Source organism: Mytilus galloprovincialis, chromosome 4, assembly GCF_965363235.1.
Source record: "Mytilus galloprovincialis chromosome 4, xbMytGall1.hap1.1, whole genome shotgun sequence".
NCBI classification, from domain to species: domain Eukaryota; kingdom Metazoa; phylum Mollusca; class Bivalvia; order Mytilida; family Mytilidae; genus Mytilus; species Mytilus galloprovincialis.
In genome coordinates, this window is record NC_134841.1 from 77,183,971 (window position 1) to 77,196,072 (window position 12,102).

The following is a 12,102-nucleotide window of genomic DNA, read 5'->3' on the forward strand; positions in this document are numbered from 1 at the left end:
AAGATCTCAAAACAGTTGTTTCTAATGATGTTGAGCAAAAGTGAAATTTAAAGTTCAGTTTAAACAAAAAATATGTTTCCTAATGTATTTTATTGAGAAAAAAACGTTGGCTTAGAAATTTGACTAAAGTATAAACAAAAGTTTGTCCCCAGAAAAGACTGACGTTCCATTACCGAAAAAAAGGAGAACGTTTGATGCCTTACATAGATTTATTACATTTATCCTACATGCATTATTGAAGATGGATTTGTTTGTGATGAAATTATTTTGAAAATATTCTGTATTGTTCTAACCAAAACTTTATCATATTGGCATAAGACTATTCTCCTGAAGCATCGTCTATTGTATGGTAAATGTTAAGTTAAAAACTGGTAAGGCTCTTTAAAAACTGGGATGCATTATCAATACTTGCATGTTGTCTGTCCGCATGTCAGTTGGGCGGATACTTTTTAGTTTCAACCCGTCCCTAAGAAATACAATTTATAATATCAGGTTCTTAGAACGTAATCTCCCAAATTGAAATAAGCTAGTGAAAGAGTTATTGATGTCTGTCAGTTTTATTCTGGCTGAAGCCGCGACCGCTTATTTTTGATTAGTCGATGTTTTACGCCAGTTGGAAATTTACGTGAATAATTTAATTACAAAAAATGTCGCATGATACACTATCATTGCAAGGAAAATATTCATCAATTATCTTGCTACATTCTTACATCAAGTTGCGGTCACATCAATTTAAAACTTAGAACATCATATGTTCATTTAAATTGATATACAAAATTGCGGTTTACCATGATTAACCTCTAAATATAAATGAGTGTTATGGGGGAAAATATATTACCTCGTATCGTATGGAAAAACACCGAGGAGTCTGAACATTTGACACACATTCCTAAACCTCACCTAAGTACATCCTTAAGACATTGATTGTTTTCTAAAGTTTGGAAACAACATGCAGCGACTATTTGCTAGTTTGTCTACTTTGTTGTGAAGAATGTTATGCTTCTTTTTTTATATTCTATTAGGTTGTTTATATATTTAATAAAGCTATGCGTTTCGTATTAAATGTGCTGACGTAAAATGCTTTGACACCCACATGAAATTACAAGAAAGAAGCATTTAATTCATTTACATGTGTATGCTACAACGAATGAATCGTATTAAACTTTTAGACTATCGATATCTGTCAGTTTTATTCTTGCTGAGGCCGCGACCGTTTATTTTAGATAAGTCGATGTTGTGCGTCAGTTGGAAATTTACGTGAAGAATTTAATTACAAAATAGATGTCGCATGCACCATACTGTATTATTGCATGTAACATATTCATCTTGCTATATTCTAACATCAAGTTGTGGTCACATCAATTTTAAACTTAGTACGTCATAATTATGTTCATTTAAATTGATATCCAAAATTGTGGTTTACCATGATTAAACCATGATTAAACGGTTTACTGAACATGGAAATGTGATGTCATATTGACACCGATTATTGTTTTCGTTTTTTAATACATTCGCACCAATACGATTAAAATATGTAAATGTGTATAAAATTGAATTCTAATGCAATTAGTTTGCAACCTTTTATTTGAGCCTTTTGCTCCGAAACCACAATCTAATCTAAATGCGTGGACACTATATTTTAGGGAAATTCATTGATATTGATTAATTCAAATAAATAGTTTAAAATCAAATAAAATTAATATTGTTTCTGGAATATCGTTTAAACTCCAAAATGAACGTATATTTCATTCTTGAACTGATACAGAAACAAATATGTAACAAATTTGGTTTGAAGTCCTTAAAAACTACAAATATGCAAGACATACAAATGTATACTAAACATAACCGTCCAAAGACCACGATAACAAACAGTCATCTCTACAAATAAACATTTTTTTTTTAAATGATTAAAAGAAATCATAAAAAACGCAAACAAACTAACCCGATCATACTCGTCTTTAGTAGTGTATATTTTGCCGTCATGATCATCAATGCGTTTTTGAACGTTAACATTTGGTGTATTAAACAGATATATCAAGTTAAGGAGGGGTATTTGCGAACATTCTCTCGACTGGTATTTTTCGCAAATACCCCTCCTTAACATGGTATATCCTATCGATCTGTCGTGGACTCAAATTACAACTGTAATTGACGTTGACACTATAGAGATTACACACATGTTTGTGTTTCAAATGAACAATAAACATAACCGAAAGCGACAACCATGCACTGAAAAGTTTTTGACTTTGGACATATACATTTACATTAACGTCGAAAAATAACACTTTAGTTCTATAGTATTGATATAGTATATATAACCGTCCGTTGTTATAATTATCATGGTCTGAATAAGAAAGGAAAAAAATACAAGGAGGATTTTTTTTTAATCGGTTATTTATTTTTGTAAACTAAGAGGATAGATTTTTTTTTCTGCACTGTTTTTTCATTTTTCAAGGTTTTTCATTTTCATTAAAACAAGGGACTGATTATTTATTTCCACAACTATATTTATAATATTGTAAAACATACATTTTTTAAATTCATTTTATTATTATTTAATAATACATGTTCAGTCAAGTCATTATGTACCATTTAATCAAATATCATCTGTGGAAATGCATCTGCTGAATTCCAAACAGTATATACAAGTATGGAATTTAAACAAGGCATCACCTGTTGGTGACCTTCTGCTGTTGTCTTCTTTATGGTCGGGTTGTTGTCTCTTTGACACATTTCCCATTTCCATTCTCAATTTAAAAAAAATTCTCAAAAGTTTCAAAACACAAATACTACACAGAATTAATTGCAGGATAAAGACAATAACTGTTTAGTGTCTTTAAATATCAGCTGTATTTGTACTCGGCTCGAAACAGGTGTTATAGCTCGCTAAAAGCTCGCATATACCTTGCTAAAAGCTCGCATATACCTTGCTTCCTAGCCTCGTACTAATACAGCTGATATTTAGAGACACTAAACAGTTACTGTCTATTTATGCCGAGCGTAGCGAGGCTAAAGAACATTTGAGAGGTTTTGGACCTGCTGAATACCCCAAGAAGCTATAGAATAAATGAGGCAAAATCGTGCTCTTTGGGTGTTCCCCAAAAACTTTCTTAATCTGAAAAAGAAAGTTCTGAGTTTATCAATTTGTTAACAATATTTTGGTCTCAAAGCAACATGTATAGGTAAGACTTAAGTTTTTAGGGACACCATCGAAAGACCAATATGTAGGATAAAGCAAAAAAAAATCGCATAGTTAAGTATATTGCTGCTGGTTTTTTTTTGTTTTTTCTTTAAACTCATGATCAAGTTAATAACAAAATTCCTAAGTTACAAAAGGAATGCAACACTAACAGGATACAGAGAGGCAATCAATGAACAAAAGACAAATAATTAAGAAACATTGATAAAAAAAAATCCAGGGGCTACCGCAAAGGGTTAACAGAACTTGTTTCTTGCGAGAAACTCGCCGTGAAAACAATTTGATAAGAAGACAAATTTTTGGTTTTGAAATGTCCTACATGAGGCATTTGCCTCAATGTAGTTACGGCCCTGTATTAAAACTGAGGTAAGTGTTCCTGAGACAATATACCTCAAGTTAAATGAAACCCATTTTCAGACATTTCAAATATATCTAAATAATATTTATAATTTCATTATATAAAGAATTGGGAAGTGTTTCCCAATTTGGTTTTAGAAAAAAGACGAATTTTATGAAGAATCAGGTGCCATCTAATACTTTCGAAATATACCTGCACATTTATTAATTTTCAATACATTGTAAGTCAGGTTATTTATTTTCACTTCGTACTCTATTTGGCCTTTTAAAAATAAATTTGATTCGAGCGTCACTGATGAGTCTTTTGTAGACGATACGCGCGTCTGGCGCAAAAACCGGCAAAAAGTGTATCCTGCTAATGATGAGTTTATGTAAATACCTTGTAACAGTATATTGGCTTCAATCTACTAATATTTGATCTTAGTACTCTTGATTGCAGCGTAAATATGATCAAAAGCCTCCCACATTATAGACTAGCACAACCTCAATTGGGACACCATACATTCAGTATTCCTACCGTACCAAAAACATATTAACTAAAATCATTGATACAAGGCAATATAATTATAATCATCATGCAATCGATAAAAATGAAAACATAACGTTTAAAGTTACGACCGAAGCGCTTTTCTTGATCGACCTTCTTAGGGAACGCTCAAAGCTGAATATTTAGGGCCAACAACTTAGAAAGAACAGATTAAAACGTGACAGATGATCGTTCAATGATATATTCTTTAGTCAACATGATTGCAGAAAGTAAGAAGTCGTAGAGCAAAAAAGAAAAACAGAAAAATTTAAAATCAAAAGAGAATATACACCGTGTATTGAGCCTTTTTATTGCGCAGAGTTCAGTAGAAAATATATATACATGCTCAACCTAACCATACTATTTGACCTACTGCGAGTTGTTCAGTTTTTACTGTTACTCCTGGTTCTCCTAAAATATGGGTGCTAGAATATCCAGCAAGTAAAATGGCCAATATCAGAGCCGTACGTCTTGTTATGAAATGAATTCTCTTCTTTTGAGAAATATTTATTTGGTCATCCAATTTTTCACCGCTTACAACTGTCTGTCTGTGGTTTTATTTCATACTTTAACTTTTAAGTATCAGTATGTTTTCAATTCATATTGTATCGTTTCGTTCCGTTTTTATTTCGTTTCGCTTTTTACAGGTACCCCTCTTTTTGTCCCTTTTCTATTTTTGATCATTTGATTAAAAATTAAAAAAATCAAACTTTCAAAAAGTAAAATGATCAAAATTGCACGTAAGGTTTAGTATTTTAAAAGTTTGATCAAATTCCTATACTATCAAATTTGAAAACGATATTTAGAATTTTAACATTTTAATAATTTGATTAAAGTTTCAAAATTTCAAAACTTTTACCCAATTTGAAATTTTGATATTTTAAAACTTTGATCAAAATTCCAAAAATCCAAAATTTCAAAACTTTTTAAAACTTCGAATTGATAAGTGTTACACGGACCATTATGTCATTGTTTGAGACAACATAACTTATTTGACAAAGTGAAATCTGCTTTGTGTAATTCCACGGTAAATATCAAAAGTATACAAAAGAGGGACGAAAGATATCAAAGGGACAGTCAAACTCATAAATCGAAAATAAACTGACAACGCCTGGCTAAAAATGAATGAGAACAAACAGACAAACAATAGAACACATGACACACCATAGAAAACTAAAGAATAAGCAACACGAACCCTACAAGATGTCCTCCATTACACAAAACCAGTACGTGCACATATATTTTAGCATATTATGTGTGGTGAGAAAGATAAGTCATGATGGATTCGGTGTGCCTTTTGCTGTTGTGAAAAACGTTAAATAAAATCCAATTTAGCTCTTATTGTATTTGATAGTTAAAAAAAAGCAAACCGACGAATTATAAAATTTATCTTATTTTTTTTTTCAAGTTAAATATCAGTCGCGCTTTTTTTTTTACCAATCATCCTAATGATGACATATTGAATAAGTGTAATGTTAATTTAAAAAAATGGCTGAAATTATATCATGTCTTGCACCAGAACCTGTAAGAAATTGCTAAGACTCAGCAAGGACACTAGGATAAGCCTTATAATTTAATACGCCAGACAATTTCTTTCTACATTAAACTCAATGGTGGCGCTCTAATAAAACCAGTTAAAAACTAAATGAAATACAAAGCTGACGATCATTAACAGCCGAATATTTCAAAAAATTGTTACAAATACGGCTAAAGCAATCTTTACCTTGGGTAATGAAGGTTGTTCACTTACTAATTTCTCATTTCTCAAAAAAACTTAAGTCACCTAAAAGTATACAATTGTTACATTTAGGAAAGCTAAAGCATTGAAACGTGGAGCAAAATCGTACGGATGTACCTATAAAAGTTGAAAATCATACTCGCAAAAAATATGGCAAGCAACGATTAAATACACATTGAGTGATATAGTCAAACAGTTTAGACCAGCAAAAAGAACAATCTCAGCATTAACAAATATTTAATTTAATTCTTTATTTATTTAAAGAGGATTACTAACAGCCAGAGGCTACGCGTGGATCTCCTCAACATAGATATATACAGATTCACAATTATCAAAGTTTTGAATACAAACATGTTAAACACAAGACAAGACAATATGTACAGGACAAGACATACAAATACTACACACCCATCCAATCACTCGCTCATTCTTACTCACATGCACACGAATTAACAAACATGTATGATTCAGTAATATAAAATAGTGATTATGGAAAGACAATTTTGAGCACAATCAGGTCAAAAAAAAAGTTTTTAAGCTATCGAGAAAATCTGTTCGAAGATTTAATAAATGGAAACACACACTCAAACAACTCTAAATTAGTATCATCAGACAAATCATCACTACCTTCTATTAATATTTTGCTCAGATAGTTGGGACATAGATCCCGCAACATTGCTATATTTATATCTGGACAAAGCAGATTCTTAATTCCAAGTAGAAGAGTAATCCGATAATCCAAATATGTAATCGGTGTTGAATGTTTCTATTCTGAATGATTAATGTAATTTTATTTTAATATGCAATATTCTGCCATCAACATATGTTGTGACATTATTATTTAAAGCCTCTTTTTGATATAGATCTTAAATTTCTACTATTTTCATGTAGTATTGGCTCAGATGAAATTTATTATTATAGCGCAAATGAAATGTCAATTGGCAAAACACAGCACCGATCTATGATATTGTAGTCAGCGCAGCTGACAACTTGGATAGTGATACCCTTGGGGATCAAACGTCAATCAGCAGATCTTTTTTATAATATTTACAAAAAAAACGGTGCGGGAAATGGACATGATTACATATGTCCTAATACTGTTTGATACACTTAAATCGGCATTACTATAAAAAAAAATGTACATAATTTATGCCTACAGTTTTCTCGTTTGACTTGTTTAACATGTTTAGACACTATACACACTCAAGTGGAAAGATTAAGGGGTTATGGTCGTTTCCCGTAATTGTACGTCGGATCATATTAGGTTTTTACTTTACTACGGTACCGCAGGAAGTTCTGTTGAGACCATCTCATGTCTACCCTGAGTGGCCGGTTCTGAATTGGTACCAGTTCGAGCTTGACTGTTTTATGATAATAGTATGGCGTATGTATTCAGCGTGCATATAGAGTTTTATGAAATAGAAACTGTTAATCTTTACTCCCCTGAAACCAGGGGTGATGCGAATAAGACCCGACGTATTTGGGGATCATAACCCTTGTTCTTTTTAGGCTGAACTTTGAGGAACTTGAGCATCCATTGCTACCAATGGTGCACAGATTTATCAGTTAAATCAATCATGTCGGCATTCTGTAATCATGTCAGACCTCGTCATTCTAAGTGAACATAAACAACTTATAGCTAGAAGGAAAAACACCCAAACGTATAGAAAATATGTTCTGTTGTAATGTTCATCTGAATATCTTTGCAGGTTACCAAGGCCCATATTGATAACTACAGAATATTGTCAATACATTTAGTGTATATTGAAGAAATGAGGTTTGATGAAGTCTACGAACAAAATGCATATACTAAAGATATTCGAAAGTTAGAAAACAAACTCTTTGGAGTATTATGCCTAATAAATGAAGACATCAATAATTCAAGGGTTGTTATTAACCATATATCACGTGACGCCATGGATACGGGCTTGCGCACTCCTTCTATAAGGATGGATCGTTTTGTCCGAGATTATGTGACTGTTAAAGAAACTACCAAGCTTTTAGACAATTTTATCATTTTGTACAGAGAAATTAAAGACAATTTGAGTAACAGGAAATAAAAGCAGCGCATCGTACGTGTATCTATAATCGTTACCCGGTGTTTATTTGGGCATTTTTTTTTTAAATAATTTTATTAATATACTCAATATATATATGATTTGAAAAAAGTGCAATTTTGTTATAAAAAAAACAGTGAGTCGTTTCAAAATGATTCGAACATTTTTTTAATTTTTTTATTATTTTTTATCACATTTTATGTGTCCCTTAATTCTTAAAATGAAATTTGTTTTTATATAACAAACTTTTTGTCAGTTTTTTTTTTGTTTCCCAAAAAAAATATTCAAAGTTATTTATTATAAAATTTTCAAGAACTGGAAAATTGGTACCAATACATATTTTTTTTTAATACCAACGGCATAAGAGTATTGTTATTAACTAACGTTGTCTATAAGAGAACGGTTTATATTACAAATAAATTAAGGGCATTATATCTGTGTTGTCACACTTGTCGTACTGTGGGTAAATCCGACCAGCGTTATGCTCAAAAAGGTAAGTGGTACGTTATATATTTGGCATTTCATTGAGAATCAATAATGGTTCTTAAAGTGAATATCTAGGTTTATTCCCTATTATAGCATAAACAGTCAGTTGCAAAAACAACAACCTAAAAAAACGTGTAGAGAATTATAATGTTTCCATTAAAATCTAGTCACCTGACATAAGTTTTATATTTTGCATCTGATATGCTTGTCGTTGAAGCGATTATGCGGTCAATTGTGGAACTAAATCTTTCAATCCTTAATTACTTGTGCAGCTATACAATTTCTTGAGGTAATTCAAGAATTTTGAAAATGTAGATTATATTAATCGATGTGTGTTTAAAAATAGATAGAAGGTTTATTTCAATTTGTATTTTATACATATATATCATATTTCGAATTATTTATTTTGTCTGTATTGCGTGTTTACATATTTATTTTAAAAAACATTAATGCAATTTGTCTTTTTGTTATTTATAATCTATATGTTACAGTAAATAGGTGAAATTAGGAATTACAAGTAATCACTGAACAGTTCAGTAAATACCTGTAATTCCTAGCCAATTTAGTTATTACATGTATTTACTGATTGTTTCAGGTATTACAGGTAATCACTGATTTTTTTTGTTATTTTTTCAGCTATTTACTGACTGTCAAATTTAAGACATAAATCGAGAAATCAAATACGAAAGTAAAAAAGATAGGCGAGATTATGGCTTACTTTAGGGTAAATGAATCAAATGTCATTTAATATTGCATGTGTTAACTTATAGTTTGTGAATTGTAACAAGAGAATGGCTGTGTTATAATTTTGAAAACTAGCTGATAATAATATTTAATTTATTTTGAAACATGCAAATTATTGGTGAAACCCATGACATGACAATGTTTTATACACAAATTATATGAACCAAAAATACACATTTCATCATTTAACATAGAACATGTAGACCTAATACCTATTTATATAATGAATGAAAGTTACTTGTTATGGCATGACAAACTGTTATGACATCTAGAGTTGCATAAAACGTTAGATTTGACACATTTGCAGGTCTTTCTTACACAACCTGTCTTACATGCACACTTTAGGAATCCCTGTCCATCCCCGATTGACTGTTGCCGTGCTGCTTCCCTTACACTTAACTCTACAAGGGTATTTGCATCTTGCAAAGCTAACGAATGAATTGGTGAAAAAGTAAATTGATTCCTCGAGTAAGATCCATTTAAAATTCCATCCTTTGAGCCGAGTTTGAATTGGTCATTTGTCTGATCATGTTCCAAAACTATGCACAAAAGATTTCTCGGATCTCCACGCCCCCTATCGACACTAGGAATGGGAACAGTAACGTTATCACCAACTTGTACAGGTCTCAAAATTTGATTGCTTCGGGCAACCATCTTTTCGGCTTGCTTTGACAAGTTTGAGCCACTGGCATGACGTTCCCGTTGAATGCATTCCGAACGGACACATATGTCGCAACAGATCTGTAATATTGAATGTGCTTTTATGCTTTTTATGTGCAAACCATTTCATTTGTGCTTTTGTGTTTTTATCTCATAATTGCATGTACCAGTATGTGTTAAACTTGTAAGATGCTTAAAGAACTTTTGTGCTGCATGTTTATATACTGATTGAACTCTTGCTTTATATGTTTAATGTTGTGTGCATGACTCGATATGTATGTTTTGTTTTATTTGTTGTTATGTCGGTTTTAAAAGCTCTTCAGAGCTTATGTTTGTAATTGCTTGCTTATACCGACTCTAAATAAAGCTTTATGTCTTATGTCTTATGTCAGTCTGAAAAAATGTAGAGCATTTGTTGCATTCACGTTCATATTGTAAACATTGCACCTCATTCAGAGTTTCATCATCTACAGAGTTACTTTGAGGTACTATGATGTCCAGTAGTGCAGCTTCGAAATAGGAGCTCTGTTGGCTATCCTGTGTTTCGAAGATTGGTTGCCTATCAGATGTGTCAGATATTTCAGAGGTTGGTTGACTATCAGGTAATGAACTATTCACCACGGGTATAGCACTGATTTGATTAACTGATGTTACAAGCTGATAATCTTGAGCAACCAAATCCTCATTACTGCTTTGAGAAACTAGACCATGATGTCTGGTTGTCATCTCAAAATTCAAATCCTCTTCTTGCTGCAGAGTCTGTAGCAATTCAGTTGGTATTGGAGAAGATGCTAGGCCAACCTTTGGTGGACAACCAAACATTGCCTCGTAGGGTGAACGTTTGATTCCAGAGTGATTACGGCGATTTTTCTGAAACTGCACAAATTTAATTCCAGTTGCCCATTTTGTAGTTTTGTTGTCTCTCATCCAACTCACTAGCATGTCATGTACATCACCATTGGACCTTTCTACACTGCCTTGGGATTGAGGATGACGTGGTTTTCCATGTACTATTACCAATTCAGGCCATAACTGCTTCAGTTCGAGAATGATGTTAGCTGTAAATTCCCTGCCATTGTCACTCTGCAAAATGTGAGGAGCTCCAAATACAAGAAATACATTTGTAAGAAGTTTATATGCAACTTCAGCAGCTCTTTTTGACGACAGACTTTCAATTACACCAAATTTTGTTAAATGATCTTGATAGTTCATAATAAATTTAAAGTCTCCATCAGGCATACTCTGCATATCAATGAGATCAACTTGCCCTCGAGAGTTAAACTCTTTTGACAAAATAGGTTTCACTACGACCCCTTTTGCTGGATTTTTCCGTCGAAGCTGGCATTCTTCACACATAGATTTGTATAGATTTATGGCGCTAAGTGTCACGTTTGCATATTTTTTGTTCAGTTCCTTCTGCAACTTATCTCTACCAGCATGGTTGAGTGCACTGTGGGATTTCTTAATAACATCAAATGTCTCTTCAAGTGAGACGAAGTACAGAATAGGATCTTCTTCTGTTTTTCTCTTTCTTATCAGTTTTTCCAGACCTGCAATCTGCAGCACTTCATACCTGCAAGAAATTGTAATACAAGTATAAAAGTAAGGAGATGTGGGATGAGTGCTAATGTAACACCTATGCATCAAAGTTAAAATTAAGTAGATGTAATTATTATGATAATCAACCGTTGTTGCCTTCGACAATGAGGACAAAAAAACACAGCAGCAGTCATTTTGCGCCAATTCCTGTTTTTCAGAGATATTATTTGCGCCAAATTTTGTTTTCCAATTGTATCAATTGCGCCAATATCCGGAGATCATTTACGCCAAGTTACAAGCTACTTCATACATTTAAATGGGAAGTACCCATGCAGTAGATTATAAATTTGATTTGAACCACCGACCTTCAATAGGAAAAAATGCCAATATAAAACAATGATATAAGTTATATTAAAACCTGGCAAGAAAACATACACCCCCTTTAAATTAAATGGTCTTTCCCTAAAGGATTAAAATACATTGATATGTGTATTTAGTGTTTTAGGGGCTACACAGAAATGTCATGAAAAAAAATCACTTACCTTGAGAGCAGATTGTAATCATCTCTTGTCCTTTTTATTGTTTCACTTTCACATAAAATGTTGAATCTGCTAATTATGATGTTAAGTTTCTCCTTTGGCATTAAAACCCTGTCACATTTTTCATTGTACATTTTTAATAACTCCTCTGTAAATATTTTTTCTTTCTCATTAGCCATTTTCAACAAATATGTTTAACCTTGTCACTATATATCTGCATATATGTTTTTAGTTTAACATCAAAATATATTATAGAA